The sequence below is a fragment of the Lycium barbarum genome, chromosome 1 (assembly GCF_019175385.1).
Source record: "Lycium barbarum isolate Lr01 chromosome 1, ASM1917538v2, whole genome shotgun sequence".
Lineage (NCBI taxonomy): Eukaryota > Viridiplantae > Streptophyta > Magnoliopsida > Solanales > Solanaceae > Lycium > Lycium barbarum.
The window spans coordinates 54,457,299-54,475,326 of NC_083337.1; the positions used below are offsets into that span (position 1 = coordinate 54,457,299).

At 38.7% G+C, this 18,028-nt stretch overlaps 1 long non-coding RNA gene across 4 annotated transcripts; it reads left to right on the forward strand.

Annotated features, from left to right (window-relative positions):
* The first annotated feature begins 226 nt into the window (after window positions 1–226).
* Window positions 227–17,468, forward strand: LOC132635545 (uncharacterized). 4 transcript variants are annotated; one of them, XR_009580620.1, is made up of 3 exons: window positions 269–3,513; window positions 3,781–3,874; window positions 17,222–17,468. It is a non-coding gene; the product is annotated as an uncharacterized LOC132635545 (long non-coding RNA). The 4 variants fall into 4 exon arrangements; XR_009580619.1 differs by having other exon boundaries at window positions 227–3,874; XR_009580617.1 differs by lacking the exon at window positions 3,781–3,874 and having other exon boundaries at window positions 227–3,513.
* Window positions 17,469–18,028: the final 560 nt, after the last annotated feature.

Sequence of the window (18,028 nt, forward strand, 5' to 3'; positions counted from 1 at the left end):
TACGAATAAGGACATGTATACGAATATGAGCACAAGTATGGTACGAGTATTATTATGGGATACGAACGACGATGTATGCAAGTAAGCGACATGATGATGTTCACTACAATAAAAAGGCTTATCTGCGATCAACAATTAACGACGGGTTATAAATCCGGTCCTAAAAAGTATAGGTATAGGGATGAGAATTTTTTCTAGTCTATAATTCCCCAATAGTTGGCGAAGATACTACTTCTAGTCCCTAAAGATATTCATATCTGGTCCTAGTAGTAATACTTGAGCGGGGACAAAATGCGCCACTTATTTATATAAAAAAAATAAAACACCTAAAGTTAAACACAAAAAAATTGGGTCGTTCATATATCTCCTATTCTCCTTCATCATTTTGGGGATAGATCCAAAATCTTGTTCATCAAAAATACCTAAAAGTTCAACTCTCAGGTAATTATTTACTCTTGCTACTGGTTATTTTGTTGTTTCCTCAAAAATACTGAGTCAACCCTCTCCTTCCTTCCCAGCAAAACCCTAGAATCCCCATGCGTTCACACATTCAAAAATTCTATTCATATAATAAGTCAAATTCGATAGTCAAATTTATACTAACTCCATATTGATTTGGAAATTCCAATTTCAATTTAAGAAAATAAAATGGCATCAGAGATCTAGGTGGTTGAGGAGGTGGAATAATAAATGTCGAATCATCATCGTCTTCAATGATGGTTAACTGCGGCGGCGTTGAGGAGGATGATTTAAGAAACGATGTGTATATGGCAGCGGCATTGTTGGATATGGAGAAATTTCAGAGATTGGCATTTCTGATTTCCTTATTCTAATGTCGTTTCGGTGAGATCTTTTGTGCATTCTGTGTTTCTTCTCTCTATTTGTGGGCTTTTTTTATGAATGTGGGCTTTCTCTTCAATTTGTTGTTGGATGCTGTTTACGATTTTGGGTGCTTCTTTAGCTATTTTCTCTTCATTTTTCAACAGAGGAATGCTTTACCTATTTTTTCTTATTTAGGGTGTTTATTTTAGAGCTCTCTCGTTTCGTAGATATGTATTTGAACTCTTTCTTTCGCTAACATGAGCAAGCGTTAAGGTTTTACCTTCCAGTTGTTCTTCAAATTCTGAGATAATCCTTACTTATGTGGTGACAAATTCAAGATCGATAAGTTTATGCTAATAAAATTTACGCTATATGATTTGCGAAAGTTGAGAATTTGTAGGATCTATTTTTTCTTGGTATGGGATCTTGTTTAAACCCATCAATTGATGATACTAATAGTGCAATTTTACTTAAATGTCCTATTTTTACTGAACTTTGTTGGGTATAAGAGATTATCGTTGGGATTGCAATCTGTTCAGTTGTTGGTTTCTACACTTACAAAATGTCTCGCGTATGGTATACTTGCAGGAATCATCCACCTATATTAGCTGAATTATATCAAACCAAGGGCTGAATATGATTCTGCAGGACATGGACTATAATGAAAAAAAAAATAAGAATGTCGCATTTTCTTTTCAAAAGACTACTTAAATACTTTCTGTCAAATTGCAACATTATTTCAACTATGTTAGGAGTTTCTCATGTGGTGTTTAAATTCTATGAAATTGTCGGTGAAAAAATATTGGAGCTATAGACATTACCCTTGTGCTATTGACTTCACAAATATAATGCCTTATTTTTAAGCTCACATGTTATCTGAATCATGCCTCTTGCATAAAAAAATACCCAATAAGTAATTTTCTAAACGTTGAGTCATTTTAATCTTTGTGTCGTTATCTGTGGTAGATGATGTAATGAAACGACCCGCCAGGTCATTTTGATAATCAAATAACTGGTAATAATGCCTCCAAATAAATGATTGTATTCAATATTTTTGGATTTTGTTGTCCCGAAGCACAAAATTTATGGCCAGGAAACTATTGCGTCTATCGTTGGAGCTGGTGTGTATGGAAAATCTGTGTGTAATTCACAGATTTCATTTCATTTCTCACTGTATGTTTAGTGGTTGACTCTAACTTATGTATTTAAAAGATTTACATCCTTTGTAGTGAGTACCTGACATTGAAAGTAGGACGTGTTCACACAAGTGTAGTTTTGGATCTGTTCTCTAAGTTGTCATCATAATTGGTAGCAAGTGTAAAGAGTTCACCTGCCTTCGGTCATTGGTTCATAACCATTTATCTCACAATTTTCAGTAGAAAATAGTTCTCGCTCTAGTTAGCTATTTAGCTTTTCATTATTAAGGTCCGAACTATGACGCCCAATAGGTTCCTTGTGATTTTAAGTTTGGAACCTTCAGTATTTTAAAGGTTTGGAATAAAGCATATAGATAGAGCTACTTTATGAAGAGTTATGGAACTATTAATGTTATGCTGGGCTGATTTAATATGTAGGTTTCTTGAATGTTGTAAAATTTCTATGTTAAATACGAGGTTCAGGTTTGTGATCACAAATAATGAAAAGTCGCCTACACAAAATTAGGTTTAGATTGTTATGCTATGTTTGTTCTTACTATCAGCCTCATTTTTCTTGCTGCAGGAATTCTGGGTTGGTTCATTATCTTGAACAGATATAGCACGTGTGATCTAAATATTAGTTTCAGTCCTTCCTAAAATATAATGTTCTTATTCTTTCTCTTATTCATCTGGTCATATTATTGCTTCAGAGTGTATTGCTCATTTTTTTTTTCCAGTTGCAATATGTTTCTTCCTATTTTTGATGCTATCTTATATCCGACCCTTATTGCTATTATAGCAGCCTATCATTTCCATTACTATAGTGTTTGTCAATAAAAAGGAAATAATCAGCTAAACTGCACACGATATAATATGGATACGATTTGAAACCTTGTTCCTTTTATTATATGTACATGGTGTCAAGGTGAAGATCTCTTCTTTCACTTAGTGTAATATATATGAAGAAGATCTGAAATACAGGTTGTGCCTGCTTAATGTGCATTCAACCATATGATGCGTTGTGATATCTATTTAATTTCCCTTTCTTAGTGCCTGGGCTCTAAAATAATACTTTCTGCACTTTTCGTGGTAGCTAGCCACTGCAGAATCAGCCCTGTTACTATGCATCCATCTACTTTTATCCTCCTCCCGGGGTCACTTTAAACATGTTTTAGATGTTTAACAGGTTCAGCAGCTGGGTAATTTCCTATTCATAGAAATTTCTCCTCATTCTAATGTATTTCCTGTAGTATCATTTACTTGTATACCTTTGCAGTTTTAATACAACCAGGAATAAAAAGTTTCAATCGTCTCTTTGTTGGGATAAGGCTCAACTTGACTCTTTCTTTTTTCTTCTTCATCCAGTAGCACAAGTATTTACAATGTCTAAACTTGTTCAGCTAAACTTAACTCCTTTTCTTTTCTTCTTCACCCTGGTAAGCATAGGTTTTTTTTCTTCTCATGTTTGGCAAGAAGATACTGGTGCACTGCAGGTTTTAGGGAATATATTGAAGAAGTATATGCTGCATATGATCAACACAAACTAGAGACCATGGTAACTTCTCTTTTCTTTATCATCTTAATTTAGTTTTAACGTATGGACGACCTATTATTCCAGCATCTCTGTTGAACTGCCATCTCTTTCTATTTTTCATAGAGGTCGCATCTTATCAGTTTCTTTTCATATGTCCTTTTTCCCCTAAGGATATATTCATTTTAAGTTTCTTTTACCAACTCTTTTATATGTTTTTCTTTTTGCTCTGTTGTGACTTTACTTTAATATTTTCAAATAAATGCTTCTTAACGCGTATCTCCATTTCAGTTCTAGGTTAAAGATGATGTTAGCCATAGACAACAATTATTTTTATTTGAGTGGAGACATAAATGAAGAATAATTGGAGGTTTCATTAGATTGTGTAATGCCCTTTGTTTCCAGCTCTTATTTATGTAATTTGCTCGATGTCTAGCTCTCAAAATAGTTTGGTTATAACGTTAACAGGTTTAGTTTTTTCTATAATCTTGAAATGTGTAATTGGACTATATATGAAAATGGAATTCTTTAAAGGAGAAGAAAGATACAGTATCCAGATTTTTCTATCCAATATGTTATCTTTTAGATACAATCCGATCATTATAATTTTCTAAAGAGATTTGACTTTACAATCCGATTCTAGACTTCTGGTTTGGTTATGGAGATATGCTCAGTTAATCTGAAGCTACACTTTCATATATAGAAGACACCTTTGGTTACTTAGAACATTTCTTTAAATACTTGAGCTCAATAGTCTAGCCATGTGGTTTTGGTTGAACCAATTGAACGGGTAGTAAAAATTTATGTTCAAGTGTACCTTCTCCGTGTTAAAATTCTACTTTGTTTCTTGGTGAACTCTGTTATTTCTAGTCTTTCCCCCGACAAATTGCGTTAAAGCTAAAATTTATGTTTTAGGTAATAGATCCACGTAAAGTAACTAATTTTCTTAGTATATTATTATTCCTTATGAAATTTATTATCATCCTCTGCTAAGAGGGAAAACCAATAATTAGCTAAAAGTAGTAGGAAATAACAATCTCAGTTAGAAGCAAGTCTAACTAGTAATAGTAAGCAATCAAGCTGTGGATAACGAAATTTTATTAAATTTAATCCATAAGAAATTTGGATTACATTCAAAATATATTAGTCCGAATAAATAAATTGTGGGCTAATATAATTGGGTTAATTATTTAAGTCAATAAATATGGATTTAAGTAATGATTCAATTTCATTGGGCTAGTCCATTTAATTGGGCTACATGTGATGAACCCACTTTCTCAAGCCCAAGATGTCATCTTATTCAAGAAGCCCAAATTGATGTCACGTGTCAAATGACGTGGCACGCCAAGTCAAACGAAGGAGCCAATAGGATCATGCCACGTGCCAAAATGATGCAGCATGCCTAGTCAAATCAAAGGCCAATAAAGATGCGTCACGTGTACAAGTGACATGTTCCGGCCAATCAAATATCGACATCTCAGCTTAAATCTGATTGGTCGAAAGAAGCCTGTCCTTATCACAATTCCTCCATTCTACAACTATAAATAGGGGTCTCATAATTCAGAAAAAGGGACAAAAATTCTAACAAGAAGCAAGAGAGAGCTCGTGGAGCAAACGTTGCGGATTTCTCTACAAGCTAAAAGCATTCAACCATTCAAGTATTTCTCTAGAAGTTCTAGAGATCCAGACGAAGATTCAAGATCAAGCTTCAAGCCCTTGAATCCAAGTACAAGTCCAAGATCAAGACCACCAGATTCAAGATCAAGCTCAAAAGCCCTTGAATTCAAGTACAAGTCAAGATCAAATCCATCAAGTTCAAGAATAAGCTCAAAAGCCCTTGAAATTATTGTTGAAAAGACGAATCGGAGGAATCATAGAGATTGTAACACTCATATTCTGAAATCAAATACAAAGATTGTTGCGATATTTTCCTGTCTCGATTATTATTTTCTCGACGCGAATTTTATTGTCTACAAATTCTGGCACGCCCAGTGGGACAATCTCTACCTCTCATCTCAACTTTTCAATCATCAAAGTTTAACAACATCGAGATGACTTCAGAGAAGATCAACTCCAAATCAATTTCCTCCAAGGTTGCTAGCTCCAAGTTCTCTGCTGATGTGGAAAGCATCCTCGACATTACCTTAGGTAGCATTGGACCAGTTACGAGGAGCAAAGCAAGCATGTTGGGACAACAAGCACTCCAAGTCTCATCCGTAACAACTCCTGTATTTGGATCTTCATCTCCTAAAGGAGCGAGATCCTCTACTGATGCATCGGAGGAAGGAAGCAGCATTGCTGAAAAGATTAAGAAGACTCTAGCCCTACTTGATCTCTCTGGATCCAAGAACTCTGCTATGAAGGAAGATGATGATACTTCAAGTGACGGATCCTCTCCACTCACACCACATGAAGTAGGCTAGTCAAAGATCAACTTATGCCATAATCCATGCTATTCTCCAACCTCCCCAACAATCATGCAAGCGATGGTAACCAACGCTTCGTCAATGGAGGAAACACTGGAAAATTTGGCAAAGGTGATTGATGACTTGGCCAAGCATGTGCAAAATCAAGACGCTCAGATTGAGAAGTTGATGGACAAGATGGATGGATTAATGGAAGGAGAATCCAGCCACGCACCTGGGAAGGGTCTAGAAGTACAAGAGACTGAACCTCGTGCAAAGCAAGTACCACCTACCAAGGAAATTCCTATTTCTTCTGAAGGAATGATTCCGCTTGACCAACTAAAGGAGTTCATCGAAGGTACTATCAAGGATAAGTACGAAGTTGCTGCCAAGTCTTCGTTTACTTACGAAAATCCGTACACTACAAGAATTGATAGCTTCAAGATGCCCGCCGGTTATCAACCTCCCAAATTTCAACAATTTGAAGGCAAGGGAAATCCAAAGCAACATGTTGCATGTTTTGTTGAAACATGTAACAACGCTGGGACTTATGGAGACTATCTTGTCAAGCAGTTCGTCTGCCCTCTCAAGGGGAATGCCTTTGACTGGTACACTGATCTCGAGCCTAATTCTATCGATAGTTGGGAGCAACTAGAGCAGGAGTTCCTCAATCGCTTTTATAGCACAAGGCGTACCGTGAGCATGGTCGAGCTTACAAGCACTCGCCAGAGGAAGGGCGAACCAGTTATCGATTTCATCAACCGATGGAGAAATGCGAGTCTAAATTGCAAAGATAGACTCAGCGAAGCTTCTGCGATAGAGATGTGTATCCAAGGAATGCATTGGAGGCTTCACTACATATTGCAAGGAATTAAGCCAAAGTATTTTGAAGAACTAACTACTCGTGCTCATGACATGGAGTTGAGCATGTCTTGCACTGGGAATAAAGTAATGCCTGTCTACGACCCTCGCAAAGGAAAGGACAAGCAGGAACCCAAGAAATGGAGCAAGTTCGTCCCCAAGAGTGATAATAAAGAATCATGAACGTCAACGCCACGCCTATAAAGTTTACTACGAAGGTGAGCAAGAAGCAGAGTTTGAAAGCAACTTCCTTCCAAGACAACAAAAGCCGAAAGTCTACCTTGAAGGAGATGCAAGAAAGAGAATACCCCTTCCTGGATTCTGATGTCCCTGAAATTTTTGATGAACTACTTGAGTTGAAGCTCATTGAGTTACCAAAGATGAAGCGGCCCAATGAAGCTGGACGAACAAACGACCCGAACTATTGCAAGTATCATCGACTTGTGGGTCACCCTCTTGAGAAGTGCTTTGTCTTCAAGGACAAAGTTATGCAGTTGGCTAATGAAAACAAGATTCTGCTTGATGATGAGAAGGCAAGTTCGAATCAAGTCTCTATCACCTTTGGCTCTTTCGATCCGGTCCAAATATACAACTTTGAAGTACATGTGGGAGGACCATTGGAGGAAGATAGAACCCAAGTTGATGAAGCCAATGATGAAGGTTGGATTCTGGTGACTAGGCGGAGACGCTGTAAAACAAGTCCACGAAAAGAATCATCTAAACAACCAACAAGGAAAATGATGGTTAGAAGACCAACAAAACAGAAATCAGTTGAGCGTCCTAGGAAAGAAAAAGTGGAGGAGAACTACCACCAAGAACCACGACGTCCTGTGACTTTGGGGGAATTCCTACCAAGCTGGTTCCACAATAAGACTGCTCGAGATAACATTGAGGCATCATGCTTCAATACTGATAAAGAGGAAGCAAATGATGAAAACCTATCAATATTGTCTCTGTCATCATCTGAAAATCCTGTTGAATCTTCTGCGAAAGAGGTACACACATGTGATACAAGAATCACATTCACAGATGACGATCTTCTACTTGGTGAAACACTACATAATCGTCCATTATACATGGTGGGTTATGCCCTCGAGAAGAGGATAAACAGAATATTGATAGATGATGGATCCGGAGTTAACATTCCTCCTATTCGTACAATGAAGGAATTGGCATCACAATTGAAGAACTTTCTGAAAGCCGTTTGATGATACAAGGATTCAATTAAGAGGGGCAACAAGCCATAGGTGCCGTCAAAGTAGATATCACCATTGAAGATTTGCGATCAAGTGCTTGGATGTATGTTGCTTGGCAGGCCATGGATACACGAGAACAAAGTTGTCCCATCCTCCTACTATCAGTGTTTGAAGTATCTCGAAGGCAATGTCGAAAAGAAGATAGTTGCTGATGATAAGACATTTATTGAAGCAGAGTCACACTTCGTCGATGCGAAGTTCTACTTGAAGAACTACATGGTGAAAGAAGTAAAAGTCGATGACATCGCAACGACCAAGAGTGATAAGATCACAACTGAAAAAGCTGATGAGACTATTGGAAAAGTTGAAGTTGGTGCTGAGGTGTCGCACTCCAGTCCCAATAAAGGGAACACCGTGTCTTTGAAGAAGAAGAAGAAGAAGAAGAAGAAGACAACTCCCGTGCTCTGCTATGTTCCAAAGTTGAAGAAAAAGGAAGGTCAACCATCTGAAGCTCAAGAAAATATGCTAGGGGGACTAACTCTTCCCATCAGACGAATTGATGCGATAAATTTATCCTCAAAGTTACTTGGAGACTTCGTGGCTCAGAATCCGCCTCAAAATTTGGCACTCCCTACAAAACGTACAAATGAAGGCTTTGATCCAAATGCTTACAAGTAATTTTTCAAAGCTGGGTACAACCCCAACGAGCCATCAAAGTTAGGGAAACTTCCATCAGGAGCTAGCATGATGCAATCACGTGAAGGTTTGGGATACAAACAACCTCCGCCAGTTCGCATATCCATAAGAAGGGCAAGTATCAACTACATCACTGTGGAAGATGAGTCTGTTGTTTCCAACAAAAGGCCTTCAGTGTTTGATCGTCTTGGAAAGTCAGCCACAAAAGCTTCTGTATTTGAGAGATTAGGGTCGTTAAAACTGAAGAAGAAAAGGAAGAACAAGTTCCACAGAGATTATCAAAGCGTGAAAGCGCTTGCTTTGCCTGGAACCCAGAGGGATATACAGAGTTTGATTCCTTCTAGAATGAGACGACAAACAAAGCTTGTGGTTTCATGTGGAAAGGTGCTAAAAGCAAAGTCTCACACTGTAGTGTATACCAAGGAGAGTGACGAAGATGAGGAAAGTGTAGGTTCTTCATATCATATTACTGCACAAAGTGATCAAGATACTTCATTTCAGATAGAGGTTGCCGAGAAGTTGGAGGACATCTCCTCGTGTTACCACATATCTTTCAATGATGGCGATCCTCGAGAGGATGAAGATGCTCCTCCAGAACTTGAAGAAGGGGTGAAGACCACATTAGACTCTTTGAAAGAAGTTAATCTTCGTACTGATGAAGACCCAAGGCCCACCTACCTACGTGCTTTTCTAACAGGTGATGAAGAAGACACTTACATGGAAATACTCAAAGAATATAGGGATGTTTTTGCTTGGAGTTATAAAGAGATGCCTGGATTAGATCCCAAAGTAGCAGTCCATCATCTGGCGGTCAAGAATGGTGCCCATCCTATTAAGCAGGCCCAAAGGTATTTCAGACCAGATTTGGTTCCTTCAATCGAAAATGAAGTCAACAAACTCATTGAAGCTGGCTTTATTCGTGAAGTTAAATATCCTACATGGATTCCGAGTATCGTCCCCGTGAAAAAAGAAGACTGGCCAAATTCGAGTTTGTGTTGACTTCAGGGATCTTAACAACGCATGCCCTAAAGATGATTTCCCGCTTCCCATCCCAGAATTGATGATTGATGCTACACTGGTTACGAGGTGATGTCTTTCATGGATGGTTCATCCGGTTATAACCAAATTCGCATGGCACTAAAAGATGAAGAGCTTACTGCATTTCGTACACCCAAGGGTATTTATTGTTACAAAGTGATGCCTTTTGGTTTGCAAAATGCTAGTGCCACATATCAAAGGGCTATGCAGAATATCTTTGATGATTTGCTCCACAAAAATGTTGAATGTTATGTGGATGACTTGGTGGTAAAATCAAGAAAGAGGAGCGACCACTTGCAAGACCTGAGAATGGTGTTCGAGCGACTTCGGAGATATCAACTTCGAATGAATCCATTGAAATGTGCCTTTGGAGTTACTTCTGGAAAATTCCTTGGTTTCATTGTTCGACATCGAGGAATCGAAATTGATCAAACCAAAGTTGATGCGATTTTGAAAATGCCCGAGCCTCGAAATATTCATGAGTTAAAAAGTCTGCAAGGGAAGCTAGCTTATATTAGGAGATTCATTTCGAATTTAGCTAGGAGGTTCCAACCATTCAGTCGTCTCATGAAGAAGGGCGCCCCTTTCAAGTGGGACGAAGCATGTACTAATGCCTTCGAGAATATCAAGTCATATTTAATGAAGCCTCCAGTTCTAGTAGCCCCTGTACCTGGAAAACCATTGATACTGTACATTTCAGCACAAGAAATGTCGGTTGGAGTGTTGTTGGCCCAAGAGAATAGCGAGGGAAAGAAAATTCTCTTTAGTACTTTAGCAGAATGATGACACCTAATGAGCTGAATTACACGCCAATTGAAAAGTTGTGTTTGACACTAGTCTTCTCGATTCAAAAGCTGAACCACTACTTTCAAGCTCATAGTGTTAACCTCATTTCCAGAGCAAATCCCATCAAGTTTGTGATGTCAAAACCAGTCCTCAGTGATCGACTAGCAAGGTGGTATCTCCAGTTTCAACAATTTGAAATTACATACATCCCTCAAAAGACTGTAAAAGGACAGGCATTGGCAGACTTCCTAGCAGATCACCCGATACCTGATGACTGGGAGCTAACCGATGAACTTCCCGAAGAAGATGCAATGGTCGTTGAAATTCAACCTCCGTGGAAAATGTACTTTGATGGTGCCGCACAAAGTGATGGAGCTGGTGCTGGTGTGGTGTTTGTTACTCCACAGGGAGAAGTTCTACCATACTCCTTTACTTTGACACAACGTTGCTCCAACAATGTCGCTGAATATCAAGCACTAATACTTGGACTTGAAATGGCCGTCGACATGAAGCAGTTGCAGTTGCAAGTCTTTGGTGACTCTCAGTTGGTGATCAATCAACTCTTGGGAAGCTACGAAGTCAAGAAGCCTGAATTACTCCCCTATCATGGTTATGCTCAGAAATTGATAGGATGGCTTGGTGATGTGACTCTTCAGCATGTTCCTAGGAGACAAAATAAGAAAGCCGATGCTTTAGCTGCTCTAGCTTCAGCGCTTACTCTTCCAGATCAAACACAAGTGACTATCTGTCAAAAATGGGTAGTACCTCCGTCAAATGAGGATGAAGGCGCGAAAAGTGAGCTTGAGCATCTCGTAGCTGTTTCTGAAGCTGCAAAGGAAGACTGGCGACAACCCATCATTGACTACTTAAGTTATGGGATATTGCCAGAAGACTCAAGAAGAAGAACTGAGATTCGTTGTCATGCACCTCGATTCCTTTACTACAAGGATACCTTATATAAAAGATCTTTTGAGGAGATACTCTTGCAATGTTTGGGGGAGGATGAAGCAGTCCAAGCTTTGCAAGAAGCACATTCAGGAGTATGTGGATCACATCAATCTGGACCAAAGCTCCACTTCCATATAAAAAGGATGGGATATTATTGGCCAACGATGGTGAAATATTGCTTTGACTATGCTCGAAGACGCAAGGCTTGTCAGTTTCATGTGAATTTTATACATCAGCCGCCCGAAGCATTACACCCGACCGTCGCATCTTGGCCATTTGACGCTTGGGGGTTGGATGTCGTTGGTCTGTTACCGAAATCTTCTGGTGGACACTTGTACATCTTGGCTGCAACTAATTACTTCTCAAAATGGGCCGAAGCTGTCGTTCATAAAGAAGTGAAGAAGGAGAATGTTGCGAACTTCATCCGAGTAAACATCATCTACCGCTTCGGCATTCCTCGTTACATAATAATGGACAATGGCAAGCCATTTGATAACAAATTGATGAACAAGATTTGTGATCTCTTCGGCTTCAAGCAGTGTAAATCTTCTATGTATCATGCCGCCGCCAACGGTCTAGCTGAAGCGTTCAATAAGACTTTGTGTAACTTGTTGAAGAAGGTTGTCTCCAAGTCCAAAAGGGATTGGCATGAATGAATGGAAGAAGCCTTGTGGGCATATAGGACAACTTACTGCACACCAACGCAAGCAACCCCGTACTCGCTTGCTTATGGAGTTGAAGCAGTCCTACCACTTGAGTGTCAAATACCTTCTTTACGACTTGCTATTCAAGAAGGGCTTACCGAAGAGGAAAATGCTCGATTGCGTCTTGCAGAGTTAGAAGCACTTGATGAGAAAAGGCTGGAGGCTCAACAAAATCTTGAATGTTATCAAGCCCGTCTATCTCGTGCCTTCAACAAAAAGGTTCGCTTAAGGTCCTTCCAAGTGGGAGATCAAGTCATTGCATTAAGAAGACCCATCATCGTTTCCCATAAGTCTGGGGGCAAATTCACCTCAAAATGGGATTGACCATATGTCATACAAGAAGCATATTCAAGTGGCGCTTACAAACTTGTTGATGCAGATGGCTTGAGGATCGGTCCTATCAACGCGAAGTTCTTGAAAATGTACTATCCTTGAAGCAAGATGACGCTCCTTAAGGCACGAGCATAAACTGCATGCAACTCCTGGCCCGCAAGAGTATAAACTGTGCACGGCCCAAGAAAATGTCCGCTAGGTTGAAAATCTCGCAAAAGGCGGCCTAGGAAAAAGTTAGGACACAAAAAAAAATGTCCTCTAGGTTGAAAACCCCGCAAAGGGCAGCCTAGGCAAAAGTTAGGACACAAAAAAAAAGAAAAAAAAAAGAAAAACTCATTTTTTCTGAACTACGGTATGACTTGATCCTCTTCACCGAGGTACGTAGGCGCTTAGAGTTTTATTCTAAGTTCAGTCGCATGAGTAAAAAAAAAAAGACGCACCCCCCTATGCGTTGTTCAAAATGAAGTTCGCCTGACCAGGCGCATGGAGATCGTACATACAAGTATCCTTCTTTTTTCAATTTGGACTCTCACTAAATATCAGTTGTCCAACGAAGGCAAACCTCCATGACAAATGGGTTTCTCCAATGGAATGACTGTAATCTCTTAGCAAGTGGTTAAATCAAGGAGTTAAAGTCTGCAAAATCATTGGTCTCTAAATTGAAGGCCTCAAATCCGGCAACTCTTTGAGTTGAGGTCCAAAGCCATCGCAACTGCAAGGCGAAGCCTTCAAATATGTTAGTTTTCAAGCTAAAGTTTTAAATTCATCATATCTACAAGTTGAAGTCTTAGAATCCAGCAAGCCTTCAAATTCAATCCTTCAAATCCGTCAAGTTTTCAAGTTGGAATAAAAAACAAATCTAAGTGGATTTCCCGAATTTATCTGGGATGATCCAGAGGGTTTCCAACTTTGATTTTTAGATACATATTAGATTAGTAAGTCTAGTTTCCTGAGAATTTGGAGGCTCATGATTTTGATGTTCCTACATCGAGATATGAATTTTCTCGACGAAACTGCGCAAATCTGGAACTATCGTCGTTTTAGCATGTATTGTCAACTTCTTGAATTTATCTGGAACTATTCAGACTGTTGTTGGATTTTATTTTTGGGTACATCCTAGATCTATGAGTCTAGTTTCTTGAGAATTTTGCGGCTAGTGATTTCAACACCCCTACGTCGAGATATGAATTTGTTTTACGAGACTGCTCGAATCTGAGAAATATCGGCATTTCAGCATGTAGAGCCAAATTCTTGGATTTATCTGGGATGATATATATGTTTGTTGAAATTGATTTTTGGATAAATGCTAGATGTATGAGTCTAGTTTCTTGGGAATGTTTCGGCTCGTGATTTCAACGCCACTACGTCCAGATATGAATTGTTTGGCAAGACTACTTGAATCTGAGAAATATTGGCGTTTCAGCATGTAGAGCCAAATTCTTGGATTTATCTGGATGATCTATATGTTTGTTGACATTGATTTTTGGATACAGTCTAGATTTATGAGTCTAGTTTCTTAGGAATTTTTCGGCTCGTGATTTCAACGCTCCTACGTCGAGATATGAATTATTTTGGCAAGACTGCTTGAATCTGAGAAATATTAGCGTTTCAGCATGTAGAGCCAAATTCTTGCATTTATCTGGGATGATCTATATGGGATTATACGACGAGCTAAGCATGGTAGCGCAGACGCAATGTTGGCATGATGATGGTTTGGTGCTTGGAGTGACCACATCTTGGATGATCGATTAGAATTTTGGGTTTTCTCCGACGTCCAATTTGCTATATGAAGCGGATTCCTCAAAGAAGGCCACGGACTCGCATATCGCCCAGCTAGTATGGTATGAATCAAGAATCTAGTTTGGTCCGCGCCATCTTCGGTCTCAACTACGAGATACCTTAGTTTGGTGGATAGGGAAGTGTAGTGTCTGAAGTAAACCATCTCTTCAAGTTGCAAAGGACAAGAGAAGTTATTAGTAGCAGACTTGGACGTATATCCATAGGTACAAAGACCTTGACAAATGAACGCCCTAAATTCTTAAGGCGGGGACGAGTATCCATCCCTGTGCGCCGTAAGATTACCTTACCGTTCTTAGGGCGGGGACGAGTGTCCATACCTTTGCGCCGTAAGATTACCTTACCGTTCTTAGGGCGGGGATGAGTATCCATCCCTATGCACCGTAAGATTACCTTACTGTTCTTAGGGAGGGACGAGTGTCCATCCCTTTGCGCCGTAAGTCTACCTTACCGTTCTTAGGGCAGGGACGAGTATCCATCCCTGTGCGCCGTAAGATTACCTTACCATTCTTAGGGTGGGGACGAGTATCCATCCCTGTGCGTCGTAAGATTACCTTAGCATTCTTAGGGCGGGGACGAGTAACCATCCCTTTGCGCGGTAAGATTACCTTACCGTTCTTAAGGCCGGAACGAGAATCCATCCCTTTGCGCCTCAATATTACCTTCTTCATGCATGGGTCATCTCCTTGAACAAGAAATCATCATTGTCGTTGGACCTAAAAAAAAAGGAGTATAAGGCGCTAAAAGAAAACGCTGGAAAGAACAAAATTACCCGTCAAAAGATTAACTTCAAGCGACTGGCAAGAAAAGCAAAATCGATGTTCACAAATTGGAGAACACGCAGGCTTATATAGGTGATTAAAAGGTGACTTATGAGATGTCATTAACGATGTGGGATAAATTGTTATCCTTTGGTCTATATATATATATAGAAGTATATGACGTGCAAAAAAGCGGCTACATATTTGATACCAACATGGACTCAGTTATTGTTTTCACAAAGGAATCAAAACGTGCATGATCATCAATCCTAGATCATGTAGGAGTTGAGTTGGAGACAAAGTAATGTGACTTCATGGAAACCACGTGCAGATGTGATATGTAATGTTTGGTTACTGCCATTGGATGGAATGCCCATTTGTGGTTAAAAAAAAAAAAAGAAAAAAAAAAACTAAGGAAAATGTTGGAGAAGTCCACTTGGCTTACATGCTACATAAATAAGAAGTGATTAAATAAATTGCTTACTATAATCAAGGGTTCGGCTCTGTTAGAATGGTTTTGAGGATAAATGATACTATAATTAATCCATGAAATATTTTGGGTTTCCAAAAGAAGGAGATGCACGTTTTCCCAATTACTTCAACCCTAGTCTTGAAGTTCGACAAATTTACCTCTCGACAAGTCTTGAAGTGGGGGCATTTGTGGATAACGAAATTTTATTAAATTTAATCCATAAGAAATTTGTATTACATTCAAAATATATTAGTCCGAATAAATAAATTGTGGGCTAATATAATTGGGTTAATTATTTAAGTCAATAAATATGGATTTAAGTAATGATCCAATTTCATTGGGCTAGTCCATTTAATTGGGCTACATGTGATGAACCCACTTTATCAAGCCCAAGATGTCATCTTATTCAAGAAGCCCAAATTGGTGTCACGTGTCAAATGACGTGGCACGCCAAGTCAAACGAAGGAGCCAATAGGATCATGCCACGTGCCAAAATGATGCAGCATGCCTAGTCAAATCAAAGGCCAATAAAGATGCGTCACGTGTACAAGTGACATGTTCCGGCCAATCAAATATCGACATCTCAGCTTAAATCTGATTGGTCGAAAGAAGCCTGTCCTTATCACAATTCCTCCATTCTACAACTATAAATAGGGGTCTCATAATTCAGAAAAAGGGACAAAAATTCTAACAAGAAGCAAGAGAGAGCTCGTGCAGCAAACGCTGCGGATTTCTCTACAAGCTAAAAGCATTCAAGCATTCAAGTATTTCTCTAGAAGTTCTAGAGATCCAGACGAAGATTCAAGATCAAGCTTCAAGCCCTTGAATCCAAGTACAAGTCCAAGATCAAGACCACCAGATTCAAGATCAAGCTCAAAAGCCCTAGAATTCAAGTACAAGTCAAGATCAAATCCATCAAGTTCAAGAATAAGCTCAAAAGCCCTTGAAATTATTGTTGAAAAGACGAATCGGAGGAATCATAGAGATTGTAACACTCATATTCTGAAATCAAATACAAAGATTATTGCGATATTTTCCTGTCTCGATTATTATTTTCTCGACGCGAATTTTATTGTCTACACAAGCATATATTCTGAGCGTTGTAATTTGTTCTTTAGCTTATATTTACCCTTTAGCTTTGTTACTAGTCAATGTGTGAACTTATTTCATTCTATTTAGTCTCTGAATTCAAGATCTATAGATCTTTATGCATAATGGAGAACTGGTATTATGCATAGATTCAGCTAACATCATTTTAGATTAAAGTTTAGTTTGGTGGAATCCTAAAAAGCATTGTGTATCAGGTTTTTTTATGCTCACACGTCACTCATCCATAAAATTTCTGTTTGTATAACAAAGGGGTCAATTGATTGTGATGAAAAGGAAAAGAATGGAGCGGAAACATTGGCTAAAGTTAGAAATGCATTATATTCTTAATCCATGCCTTTCCTTACAATTTCTTTAAACTAATCTACCACTGACTTAGTAACTATTGTTGCTGGTGTAATTATAACTTACTTTTAACTTTGTACTCTTGTTTAACTAGCTATATCAAAAGAGAGTATTAACTAAATATGGTCATTTTCTAAATCCTTTTTGCTATGATTGGCTATATTGTTACTAGTTCATAACGTGTTTTGGTATATGCAATGACGATGTTTAACAATTATTCGACCAATTTTTAAAGTCGATATTGGTAGTTTCTATTAAGAGATTTTCGTAATTTTGTTTACAGGTTCTGAAGACTCGATTCTATAAAGTGAAGATGCAAATTTTGAAGACTTTCTTACGAGTCAATTATCATTTTGCTAGGAGTGTTAGCCTGAAGCTTATGCTATTTAGGAATATATATATATATATATATATACACACTTATATTTGGCTGGGGTTTTGTGTAATAATGCAATGACTAATAGGCTACTTTATTTGCTTTTTCTAATTAATTACAGAAGTATGAATGAAAGAATGGTACTTTCTTATGACGTTGTTTATAAATGTTAGATTGTATCACAAATTGTATGATAGTTTGTAATGAAGTGTGACAGAGGATCATAAAATCATGTGTTCAGTCCATGATACACTTCCAGCGACCAGATTTTCTGGTCGTAAATGAGTATAGCCAGCTCATATATTTGATGCTGAAATCACTTTAAGGACAAGAAATTTGTTCGCTGAAATATTTTTTGGGACCAGTAACTCACTGGTCGCTAAAGGTGTTTAGCGACCAGTCATTTAATCTCGTCGTAATTGACCTTTAGCGGCGGAGCCTATAGCGACGGGTGGCGACCAGATTTTTCTGGTCGCTATTGACCTTTAGGGACCAGAAGCAGGCTTTTAGAGACCATTTTTCCCTTCGCTAATGGCCATTTTTCTTGTAGTGATATTATTGTCTCCCCTCCTATGCCGTTTTCATATGATATATATTATGCTTCTATATTGATGTTGATCATGCTTTACATACTTAGTACATTCTTCGTACTGACGTCCTTTTGTTTGTGGACGCTGCGTCATGCCCGCAGGTGCACAGGGAGACAGACTTGAT